Source organism: Crocuta crocuta, unplaced genomic scaffold, assembly GCF_008692635.1.
Source record: "Crocuta crocuta isolate KB4526 unplaced genomic scaffold, BGI_CrCroc_1.0 scaffold235, whole genome shotgun sequence".
Classification (NCBI taxonomy): domain Eukaryota; kingdom Metazoa; phylum Chordata; class Mammalia; order Carnivora; family Hyaenidae; genus Crocuta; species Crocuta crocuta.
In genome coordinates this window covers 10,670,993-10,684,475 of record NW_027531285.1, presented here as the reverse complement: position 1 = coordinate 10,684,475, position 13,483 = coordinate 10,670,993, and positions in this window count along the sequence as shown.

The following is a 13,483-nucleotide window of genomic DNA, read 5'->3' as shown; positions in this document are numbered from 1 at the left end:
GCTTCTCTGTACATCAACATCTTGAATTATTTTGTTCAAAGACAAAGCTGAGCATCCAAAACAAGATGTCAAATAAGAAGATGTAAAAGAAAAAGAAAAGTTTCTGGCTGAAATGAAGTTTAGAAAGACAAGTACTTCCAGCAGTGCAGACAAGTAACCAGAAGCATTACCCATAAGTGGTTAATAAAAAGATAGGATGACAAGGTTGTTTAGAAGAGCCATAAGGAGTAATCTCCTCCTCTGAAGGGTACCAGGAAAGGAACAGGATTCCTGAACCCTCAGAAAATATTCCTCCCATCCAGTGGGTTTTAATCCTGTCTGTAAATTAGAATCACCTGGGGAAGGGTGGGGTGGGAAACGATTAGTACCATATGTCCCTGAACACCCCAGTGAATTAAATCCGAATTCCTGGGGGAAAGATTTAAAGTACACATGGACTACCAAAATCATTAATATTGCTAATATCACTTAGGCACTCGTTAGAAATGCAGACTCTCCAGCCCCACTCAAGCCCCCATTCAAGACCTACTGAATCAGGATTTGCATTTTAACAAGATCCCCAAGTGATTCTTGTGCCCATTAATGCTGGGAAATGCAAGCTCAGAAATCAAAGAAATTTATTTTTCCTCTCATAACAGTTCCAGTGCAGAGTGGCAGGGAAGCCTAACTCCACAGTCTTTCAGGGACCCAGGTTCTTTCCTTTATGTTGCTCTGTCATCCCTAGGACCTTGCTAACTGCTCCCTGGATAACTATGGGGTCCAAACAGCAGCAAGGCAAGGGAGCACTGGAGGAGAACCTTCAACTGCCCTGAGGTGTAACACGGGAAGTACTATACAATGTTGCTGCTCTGAAATTAGTCACAGCATCACATCTAATTCAAAGGATGTTGAGAAAGTTAGTCTAGTCACATGTCTTGGAAGGAGGAGAGGACAAATTTTGGTGAACAAAAATCAGTCTCCATGCTGGACATGCAGTGAGTGCCTAATAAATGATAGCTTTTAGTAGAGCTATTATTATTTTTTAATGTTTATTTATTTTTGAGAGAGACAGAGAGTGAGCAGGGAAAGGCAGAGAAAGGGAGACACAGAACTCGAAGCAGGCTCCAGGCTCTGAGCTGTCAGCACAGAGCCCAACATAGGGCTCAAACTTATGGATCACAAGATCATGACCTGAGCCAAAGTTGGATGTTTAACCCACTGAGCCACCCAGGAGCCCCAGAGCCATTATTATTAACCAGGATATATCCTTTACTAGCTCAGAATACAAATAGTGTTTAATTTATTTTACTCTTCTACTGAATTGCTTGAGACCCAAAGACCTTAGAGCAGGAAGTGTGGAACTCCTTCCTTGAGGCCTTTCCCATTCCTCCATCCCTACAGGATCCAACATCCTAAGATCTTTTTCAGTTCTAAAAGGTCAATCAGAGGCTCCTGCATGGCTCAGTTGGTTGAGCATCCAACTTCAGTTCAGGTCATGATCTCACGATTCATATGAATCCAAGCCCTGCTTCAGGCTCTGTGTTGACAGCCTGCAGCCTGCTTAAGATTCTGTGTCTCCCTCTTTCTGTGCTTCACCCCCACTCTGTCTCTGTCTCTCTCAAAAATAAATAAACATTAAAAAAATAAAATAAATAAAATGTCAATCATACTCCCAAATGCCAGATCAGAGAAATAACTAGGAAGTTCTACTAGCTCACCAGGTACCATTTCTTTGGGGGCTATCACATGGGCATACAAAACATTGTCAAAATTACCAACTTCTACTCAAGACCGGTTCTATTTACCAAGTTCTATGGTGAGGGGACTACCTTTGTCAAACCATAAGCAAAAATCCCTTAATAATATTACCCCAGGGGTAAGATGTTACTAGCCTTACGTTTTCACAATTAAGGGAGGCACTCATGTGACTTTTCCTTTTATAATAAAAATTGGCTCCAAGGCTGCTAATAGATGTTAATGACTGGTTCCATTTTAAAACTCTCATCTCACCAGGGCACCTTGGTGGCTCAGTCAATTAAGGGTCTGACTTTTGATTTCAGCTCAGGTCATGATCTCTCCATTCATGGGTTTCAGACCCACATGACAGGTTCTGCACTGTTAGTGCAGATTCTCTCTCTTCCTCTCTCTCTTCCTCTCTCTCTTCCTCTCTCTCTCTCCCTCTCTCTCTCTACCCCTCCCTTGCTTGTATGTGTGCTTGATCTCTCTCTCTCTCTCAAAATAAAAAAATAAAACTTTTTAAAAAAGTGTTTAGAAATCTCATCTCACTAGTTCTCAATAGCACCTAAATCTCCTCAAGACAGGCATCATGGTTTATTGTTTTAGAAGGGAATAATTTAAAAGAATTTAAAAGGAGGAATTTTAGAAGGAAGAATTAAAACATTGGGCCATCTCCAAATGTCCATCAACTGATGAACAGATAAAGAAGATGTGCTTTACATATACAATGGAATACTACTTGGCAATGAGAAAGAATGAAATCTTGCCATTTGCAACAACGTGGATTGAACTGGAGGGTTTATGCTAAGTGAAACAAGTCAGTCAGAGAAAGACCGATATATGTTTTCATTCATATGTGGAATTTGAGAAACTTAACAGAAGACCATGGGGGAAGAGAAGGGGAAAAAATAGTTTCAAACAGAGAGGGAAGCAAACCATAAGAGACTCATATAATGGGTGGTGGGAGGTGGGGGAGGGGATGGGAGATGGGCATTGAGGAGGCACTTGTTAGGATGAGCACTGGGTGTTACAGATAAGCAATGAATCATGGGGATCTACTCCCGAAACCAAGAGCACACTGTATGTATGTTAGCTAACTTAAAATAAATTATACTTAGGAAAAATAAAATAAAATAAAATAAAAACAAAAATTAAAAATTGGGCCCTCTCCATAACCACAAAGTCAGCACTCAAAACCTGGGCTTCCTGGCTTATAATAATAATATCTAACATGCATTAAGCACTTTTTAACACCACAGACTTTTTTAAAATTTTTTAAATTAATGTACATACAGAAAAGCACACAAATCACAAATATACAAGTTGGTGAATTTTCACAAACTGAGCACATCCACGTAGTCAGTTACCACAACAGGGAACACAACATTTCCAGCACCCCTAGAAACCCTCCTGATGCAGATTAGGTAGTCATCCTCCCCAACTACGGCAGTCACTATCCTATTTTCTAGTTTTCTATTTCTGATCTTTATATAAACAAAATCCAAACTGCATCTACCTTTTGTATCTGGCTTCTTTTTTTTAATTTTTTAAATGTTTTTTTACTTATTTCTGAGAGAGAGAGAGAGAGAGAGTGAGCAGGGGAGAGTCAGAGAGAGGGAGACACAGAATCTGAAGCAGGCTCCAGGCTGTGAGCACAGAGCCCAATGCAGGGCTCGAACCCACGAATTGTGAGATCATGACCCGAGCCGAAGTCTGACACCTAACCGACTGAGCCACCCAGGTGACCCTGTATCTGGTTTCCTTTATTCTACTACATTTGTGAGATTCACCCATGTTTTTTAATTTTTTTAAGTTCATTTATTTATTTTGAGAGAGAGAGAGAGAGCACGAGCCAGGGAGGGGCAGAGAAAGAGGGAGAGAAAGAGAATCACAAGCAGGATCTGCACTGTCAGCACAGAGCCGGACTCAGAGCTCAAACTCCTTACTCATGAGATCATGACATGAGCTGAAATCCAGAGTCAGATGCTTAACAGACTGAGCCACCCAGGTGCCCCAAGATTCATTCATGTTTTTGCAAGTACATAAGGTTTATTCATTTTCATTGCCATATAATATTCTATTACATAAACATACAGCAATTTATTTATCCATTCCACTGTTGATGAGCATTTGGTAGCTTCCAGTCTGGGGCTATTATAAATCCTGCAACTGTGAACATTCTACTACATGTCTTTTGGTAAATACATGTATCCATATGTATCATATATATACCTAGGAGTGGAATTACCAGGACATAGGGTACGCATAGTGTTCCACTAGTAGACACTGACCAAATACGGTTTAAGTGCTTCACATGTATTAATTCACTGAATCCTCATAATAGTCCTAACAGTGAAAGTGATATCATTAGTCCCCATTTTTATAGAAGAGGAAATAGAAGCACTGATAATTAAATAGGTTAAATAACACAGCCAGTTAAAATATGAATTCTATTACATAGGGCTTATTTTTTAAATGTTTACCTATTTATATTTGAGAAAGAGAGAGATAGAGAGAACACAAGTAAAGGAAGGGCAGAGAGAGGAGACAGAGAATCCAAAGCACACTCCAGGCTCCAGTCTGTCAGAACATAGCCCAACACAGGGCTCAAACCCACAAACCATGAGTTCATGACCTAAGCCAAAGTCAGATGCTGAATGGACTGAGCCACCCAGGCATCCCTTAAATAGGGTTTAAATTCAGGAGGTTTAGGCCCAGAGCTGGTACCCATAACCACCACCCTGTGTTCTTAAGCCAGAATTCATTCTAGAACTGTGCCATTCTGTTGTTTTGCTAACTCATTTCCCCCACCATGCATTGTTACAAGAACTAGAGCACACACATACACATGCACACAAGACAGGTCTGGGAATGACAATCAGTGTCAACAGTATTGATATCATTGATATAAAACCAGCCACAAGCTGGTCATTTTCCTGGGCAGTTTGTGTCTACATGAAAAGTTCAAACAACCAAGGACTATTTTTAACTTTATTTCTAGTGGAATTAAAAATACAGGGTAAGCAAGACATCCTCAGGTACACAGTATCAGACATTCTATTTTAACTGGAAATCTTGGAGCCATACTCACCTCAGCCTCCTATAGCAAGTGGCAATTCTACATGATCGTTCACCATATTATCTGTGCTAGGTGTTTTGAAGGGGTGTACACTGGGGAAGCACACATGGGATGAACACATTCCCCATCCTCATGGATCTCACATCCCTGTAAGGAATAATAATGACAGGGGCGCCTGGGTGGCTCAGTCAGTTAAGCGTTCAACTTTGGCTTAGGTCACAATCTCACGGTTCATAGGTTCAAGCCCCACATCGGGCTCTGTGCGGACAGCTCAGGGCCTGGAGCCTGCTTCAGATTCTGTGTCTCCCTCTCTCTCTCTCCCCCTCCCCCACTCGCACTCTGTCTCTCTCTCAAAATAAACAAACATTAAAAAAAGAAGAAAGAATGATGACAGACAACAACATTAAGTCCCACGATGTATTTATAGGACTACAGATACTCAAGAGAGTAGTGAACTACTTCTCATTAACTCGTCAGGGCAGACTAAAGTGCTGGTCTTATTTTAACTGAATAATAAAAGCTTGATAAGATTTCCCAAAAAAGGCAGTATGGTCAGGGAAGGAGTCATGGAAGACCAAATGCTTCTGGAAAACAGCCAATAATGGGATATGTTAGAAAATGGAGCACATGCTGGACAGAATGACGACACAGCTAACATTTACTGAGTATTTACTATGTTCATTCTTATCTGATCTCACGACAGCCTGATGAGGTAGACACCATCATTCCCTTACAGGTGAGGGTCCAGGTATTTGTTCAAGGCCACAGCACTGGTGTCACTGTGCCAGCCTCAGTTGTGGCCCATCTGACTCCAAGCCCCCACTACACTCTAATGTCTCCTGCCGGAGGTAATGGGAAACGGATCTGAGGGGGAACTAGATGCCTGGACTTCATATGGCAGGCAAAGTAAGGACATCAGAGATTTAGTAAGAAACTAAGAACATAATCAGAGCAATGCTCTAAGAACAGAATACTTCAAACTGTGGGTTACTATGTATGAGTATGTCATGGGATCTATTTAAGTGGGTTTTAACTAGCATCTTTTTTTTTAATGAAAAGATAGAACAGATTCAAATAGAAAATATTAGAATGCATCTCCATTGACTAAAATACAATTTTATAAAACTTCTGTCTCACTTTAGGTAGGTAATATACAGGTAAGTAAGTAGGTGATTAGATAGATAGATAGATAGATAGATAGATAGATAGATAGATAGATAGATAGATGGCAGGGAGATGTATGTTATACTGTGCTATCATCTAAAATGTACTTCTTGGGGCACCTGGGTGGCTCAGTCAGTTAAGCATCTGACTTCAGCTCAGGTCATGATCTCAAGGCTCATGAGTTCAGGCCTCGTGTCAGGCACTGTGCTGACAGCTCAGAGCCTGGAGCCTACTTTGGATTGTGTCCCCTCTCTCTCTGCCCCTCCCCTGCTCATTCTCTGTTGCTGTCTCTCAAAAATAAATAAACATTAAAAGAAATTTTTAATGGACTTCTTACTGTAGGTCAGGGTCAAAAAGTGGGAAGTCCTCAGCTCTAAGAAGCCTTCCAGGAGTGCAAACATACTGATCTGATTGAAGGAAGAGTGTCTGAGGGCAGGGAAACCATTTTGAAGATATCTGCAGATATTTTAGTCATGGAGGAGACTGAAGTGCATGGTAGCAGCTGGATTCAACAGAAAGGGGTTTTGTGTAATAGCTACATGTGTTCTCTGACTTCATCTACACTGGAACCTCATTCTCCTGTTCTCTGTACCCTCTACAGGGATCCTTTGAAGGCCCCTTCTGACCTGCCTGCCTACTTCCTAGCAGAAGACTTCACTTCTATGTTCCACCCCTCCCCAGAGCTCAAGCAAAGTGGTGATGTGTAGGGTTGTTCTAAAGTAATGAAAGTAACTCCTCTCTCTTTGGTCCAGTAATCTGTTACAAAACACATCCTGGCTTTGGGGAGAAAACATTAGACAAGCCCAGAGAGGTTCATGACCCTGAAGATGGTCTTTTCCTCTTGGGCTCATCCTTAGAGGCCATCCTGACTCTCTCAGTTGCTCTGCACTTCTGTTGCCTCCACCCTGGGCTCCCATTCAGTCCTCACAGGAGCCTTGCTAGGTAAGTACTATATTAGTAACTCCATTTTTTAACAGATGAAGAAACTGACAGTCAGAGAAGATAAGCAATGCCTTCAAGTACCCACCACCCTCAGTTAGTAAAGAGGAGAAATGAGATGGCAACCCATCTAAGGTCACGTGTTTACCACCCATTGACACACTGCCTTTCATTAAATTATGTTTCCTGTAGATCAAGAGAACTTAAAATTTTTAAGATTGATTTTATTGTACTATACCACAGAAAGCTAAGATATGGACACATATAGTGTAGTTAATTGGAAGACTGAAAAACAAGAAGTTTCAATGTCTCATCCAAGACATAAGCCAGTGACAGAACTAGATCCAAGACCAAGGCTAGCAAGGCTAAGTGACATATAGCTGTTGGTTCAAAGAATTTTAATGTAACTATACTCAGAGCATAGACATTGGTCTAAGTTTCTGTCAGAAGCCAGTGTGTAAGTCCATTGCTCAACTTCTTCCCTGAAATACACTTTTAAACTCCTCCTGGCTGATTGAACTTGCTAGGATTTTTCTTCACACTCACAACTCATCCTCCCTATGTACACAAGACAGTTGCTGGAGAATGTTAAGAGAGTACAGACAGATTCTACACACAGTGGGGAATCACAATAACTGTAGAATAAGGCCAACTGGCAAGATACATGTGAACTTATATACACTCAAAGATCCTAAACTAAAAAGATCTCCCACAGACAAGATTTAAGAAGTTGTCTGGGACACCTGGGTGGCTCAGTCGGTTAAGCATCCAACTTCAGCTCAGGTCATGAACTCACAGTTCATGAGTTTCAGCCCGTGTCAGGCTCTGTGCTAATAGCTTGGAGCCTAGAGCCTGCTTCAGATTCTATGTCTCCTTCTCTCTCTGCCTCTTCTCTGTTTGTGCTCTTGCTCGCTCTCTCTCTCTCTCTCTCTCTCTCTCTCTCTTTCTCTCTCTCTCTCTCCAAAATAAATAAATGTTCTTAAAAAAAAGGTGGGGGGGTTAAGAATTAAGTCGTCTGGGGCACTTGGGTGGCTCAGCCAGTTACACATCCTATTCTTGATTTTGGCTCAGGTCATGATCTCACAGTTTATGAGTTCAGACCTCTCTGTCAGTTCAGAGCCTGCTTGGGATTCTCTCTCTGCCTCTCTCTGTGCCCCTCCCTCACTGGCACATGCATGGTCTCTCTCTCTCTCTCTCAAAATAAATAAACTTAAAAAAATAAAAGCAAATTCCTACTCTTGCCTCAGGTTTTTTTTTTAAATGGGAAGGAGAAAAAGTAACCTTAAAATAAATATGAAAGCATGTAAACTATAGTATGACATGGTAAAATGAACATGAGTTAAGACCCAATTTCAAACCCCAGGCTATATGACTTTGGGCAAGTAACTCTACCTCTCTGTCTCTAGTTCTTTAGCTGTGACAATTAAATAAAATAAGTTATATAAAGAGCTCAGAAAATGGTAGGTGTACAATAAATTATATTACAGACGTGAGATTACTACACCCAAATGGTCACTGCCTTGCGGCACGCGGACGCCTCACTGCCAGGTTGACAGGAGGATAGAAACCATTACAGTTTGGTTCAGGCTAAAAGAACTGGCCTGACTTTGGACTTATTTGTAGAAAAGGAGTCCACCAGGAAGAAAATCACAGTATTCAAAGGCAAGCTTGGATCTGATCCAGCCTGACACTTAGACCCAAGGGGTTGGAAGTGGAGGCCTGGAAAGCCAGTAAGAATGCGTGTGAACTGTGGAGATATTTATAGTTAAGTGGATGACAGAATTTGATTCCAGACAGACTCATTCATGTTGAATGTCATAACCACAAGAGACAAGATGCCATCATGGGCCAGGGGTTTGTCAGGGACCTTGTGGTAAACTGAGAAATGGCCCCCAAAAAGATATCCATGTCAAATCCCTGAACTCTATGAATGTTACCTCATTAAGAAAAGGGGGTCTCTGCAGATATGATTAAGTCAAGGATCCTGAAAGGAGGAGCTCATCCTGGATCTGGGAAGGCCCTAAAGGCAATCACACGTCTCCTTTAAAACTGACACACAAGGGGTGCCTGGGTGGCTCAGTCAGTTAAGCATCCAACTTCAACTCAGGTCATGATCTCACAAGTCATGAGTTCAAGCCCCACACTGGGCTCTGAGCCTGGAACTGCTTCAGATTCTGCATTTCCTTCTCTCTCTGCACCCCCCCCCCATTCATGCTCTGTCTCTCCCTCTCAGAAATAAATAAACACTAAAAAAAAAATTGCTAATTGACACACAAGCAAGACACACAGAGGAGAAGGTAGTGTGAAGACAGAGGCAGAGACTGGAGTGATGAGGCTACAAGCCATGGAATGCTAACAGCCATGGGAAGCTGGAAGAGGCAAGGAACAGATTCACTCCCTGAATCTTCAGAGGCAGTGTGGTCCTGCCCACAACTTGATTTCAGACATCTGGCCTCTGGAACTGAAAGAGTAATTTCTGTTGTTTTAAGCCGCCAAATTTGTGGCCATTTGCTATTGGCAGCACTAGCAAATGATTGCAGCCCTGGACAGTGGTCTGGGGTTTGGATGAAGTTCAAGCCCAAGAAGAGAACCAGACTTCAATCTAACAGTAGAAGAGAAGTCCATCCCACAGGGGTCCATGGGGCAGACAGCAGTGTGGCCTTTCACTCACCAGATACCAGAGTTAGGCCATCCAGACCAACTCCAGATTGAATCATGATGGAGAAGAGTGAGCAAGTCCCGAATCCTTGGCTCAGAGGCTGGTAGAGTTCCTCCTTCAGATGAGATATTTCAGTACCCAGAGCGGGGCAGGCAAACAGAAATGGACAGAGTAATCAGTGATGTTCTGCCAGTAAATATCTTGTGGAACCTGGTCATATGTAGTCTAAGATGAGTTGGTTTCGGGCGGTAGGGGGAGAGGGGCTAAAAAGAAAGCCAGAAAATATGCTTCTCCTACAATGGAGAATTCACATGCAAGGCACATGTCAGCTCCAGGGGCACAGAGCTGAGGCCAGGCCTTGCCCTCCCAGAACCCCAGCTCTGCTCAGGCCCTTCCCTGTAGCCCCTACAGTCTCTCTTAGAATGAGACCTCCCCACATGCTCGACAAGACTCATTCTCCATCAGGCAGCCAAGAGCTTCTGTGGCTTGAAAGGACCATTTCATGCCCATGTTAATAAGAAAGGAGAATCAGGGAAAGGAAGAACTGACCATCTCTACAGGCTTCCAAGTCATAGGTCACAGAATGAGCCTTCTTTTTAGAGGACAATAGGGATTCCCTGATCCCTAAAAGTACTATTATAATAGGATTTCAGCTTAGATCTTCTCAAAAGCCATACTTCTCCCTCCTAGGCACTACAGAAGAAACAGATATGCATCAGCTACAGCCCCTGTACTTCATGGAGCCTGTGTCCTCATATGCAGTATAAGGTCTACACATAATCACTAAACTATAAAGCGGCGGGTACATTAGAGTGACACCGACAATCAGAGATTAAAGAACTTGAAGGGATAAGAGATGTTTTTATTGATATACCAATGCAGGCAAGAAAGGGTTCCCAAATGTAGCAATCTGAAATTAAACTTGCATCATCAGTTGCATGGCCACCTGAAAGAGTCTTATCCAGAATAACCAGCATGATAATGAAATAAGGCAATGTAATGGCTGCAATGAAAAAGCTCTTAATAATCAAAGAATTTCTAAATTGTTTCAATTCTCTGGCCTTGATTGCTCCTTCTATAAAATGGAAGAGTTTTATACATAATCACCAAAGTCCTTTCCAGCCTCCAAATAATCTTTGGGCAGTTTACCATAAGAGAGATAGCTCTGTTGGCTTTATCCTTCAGGACTTCCACACGTTTTTCTGTGGATATGGAGAGCTTCTGGATTTTCAGAAACCTATAGGCATCTTTTTTTAAGGCCATAGAATGGTTGACATGTGGAAATGTGACTGAGAAAATAGAGCAGACAGTCTGCTTAAAACCCCGGGTTCCTCCCTAAAAGGCAGTATGGCCAATCAGGGAATGGAAGACTGATAGGCACAAAACTTAAGCCCCGGCCTTGAGACAGTCCTGAGTCCCTCGGTCAGTTTGGTTCTCACTTTGCTTTCATTCTAACACCTAGCTGTTACTCCTACTCACCCCTCCCACATAGTTCTCCAATCGATCCTTTTTTTTTTTTTTTTTTTGGATCAGGTTTATTTTTCTGAAAGTTGAAAATCATAAAGCAAAAACTAATATGAAAGAAGGAGGGGGGAAAGGAAACTGCACTTGGAGAACTGTAGAATGGAAAGGAACATTTTAATGTTCAAGCCTCAAAAGAAAGGCTGGACTACTGACTCCTTAGAGGGCTGATTGGTCTGAGCCACATAGGTTAGCACTTGCCTCTTCAGGCTGATCTGTTGGTTGGTTGCTATATGGAGGGTGATAAAATATCTATTTGGGTGGGGTCAAAAATTGTATTACACTCTTAATGCACATCTGTGAATACTGGCCTTTTGAACAAATGACCATAGTTCACTAGGCTTCTGTGCTGTCAGAGGCTGCTTCCTAAATACCAACTTTGAACCTAGTTCTGCCGTATGGACACATGGGGTCAATGAAAAATAGTGTCCAAGGGGCCCCCAAGCATGAGAAGTTCTGGCAAAAAGTGACAGGTTTTATCCAGGCCGCTGAAGAGAAATGTACTGAGACTGGAAAGACGAAGGAGGTGCACGCCTTCGGAACGTGTCTGTGGATCGAAATACACCCTAACAGATTTCTGAGAGAGCCCCTGGCGGCCATGTTAACCTTGGCATTGTTATCATTAAAAGGCTATGCTCATTTCTGGCACCTAACATCGGACACATTGACAGCAACAGGGTTGATGGAAGAGGAAAGAATCTGTTTTGCAGTAAAAAAAGATTTAAAGAAAAAAAAAAGGCAGTTCTCAGATTTCTCAGGCCATTTGAAATAATGCCAGAGAAATACTTGATTTCAACATTCTTAAGCGCTCTGCGATGCTGCTGCAAGTGGTGTCCCCCACGTGTGATGATGTATTTGGGGGCCAGAGTTTTCTCAAGATGTTCCAAGCCTGCAGGCTCCTGATCCTTTTTCAAATTATGAAGATGATAGTATCCCAGTGAGGGTTGTGATTAGCCTAAACTCTCCACAGCTGTGAAAGTTGAATGCGCAAATTCCAATAAAGATTCTGCATGTTCTGGACTGAATTTACCTACACGACATCGAGGCCTAACTCAGGGACCACTTAAAAGAAACGGAGCTGCCTCAGNGGGAGGCTGTCCCCAGGCACCACTGTCCCCAGGGAAGCACTGGATGTTCATTTAGAAGGTCTGGGGTATGTGGGTGAAAAGCAGGGCTGGGAAAATTAAACCCAAGTACATGGGAATTTAAAGAGGCCTTGCAATTCATTATGTGAATAGCCAGGAGGATTATAAAACACCTTGTAACTGAAGAGGTTGGCCTGGAGCTGTGTGTGACCACAGAACCAGCTGTACCGCCACCCCTAACTCATTTCGAATGGTGCTAGCAAGAAGGCAGGCTCAGAGCTTTCCCCAGTTACTTGGAAAAGCCAAAAGGGATTCGTTTCCTTATTTTGGACACCTTTTTCCTACAATACTTCCTTGGAATACTAAGTAATGTAATAATACACAGCCTGCCTGCTCCTTTTACCATGTTTAATAATTGTATCATCTGAAGACACTTCGCTCTTCTCCCTTATGACACATCTGATACTACACATACTGTCCAAAACTGGGAAAGACTTAGGGGACAAGCCACTGTCTACACATATCAACAAGTATAGAGATAATAAATAAATAAAACTTCTCACTTTGGAAAATAAAAAGAGAATGAAAAAAATATATAATAGTTTTTTCTTAACCTAATACGATTTGCATGAATGTAGCATCTTCTAAAGCTACGTAAACATTCATCATGTACATCCACTTCCATTGTTTACAGTCCACTGAAGCACACCTGGTATCACTCCTGACACCTAGAGATGTTTAATAATCTACTCTCTATGATTTACAATTTATCACATAGCCACACACGTATGTGACATGTGACATTTCTCGCTGTAGACACTGAACTTTTCTCTAAGGCAAATCAGAAAGACAACATGACTAAAGTCAAGAGACCCAAGGGAGAGCTGAATGAACTTTAAGCAAAATTCTGAAAGCACCAGTCTCTGGACGATCTATCCATACGTGGTATTTTATTAAAATGAGGGTGGGAGTGGAAGAAGATGGAAACAGGCTCCAAATTTTTCTAACATTCATAACAAACAAAACACGCAACTACAAGCATTTCCACTTTTAACATTTCACGGTCCTTCAAGCAAATCTTCCTCATGCCAGTAGGTTCTTTCAACTATTGGCCATACCACCTCAGATTTCACCATTTCTAGAGAAAAATCAAGTCACTAATTTAAGCCTATTAAACTGGATGGCGACTGTGCATTACTCCCCGTGGAACCCATGTTGCAAGGGCAACTTCAATATCAAATGGCTTATTCCTATCTTTCTGCTGGAGGCCATTTCCAAGTACAATCACCCAGCAAGGCAACTGGGGGGGGGGGGGGGGGG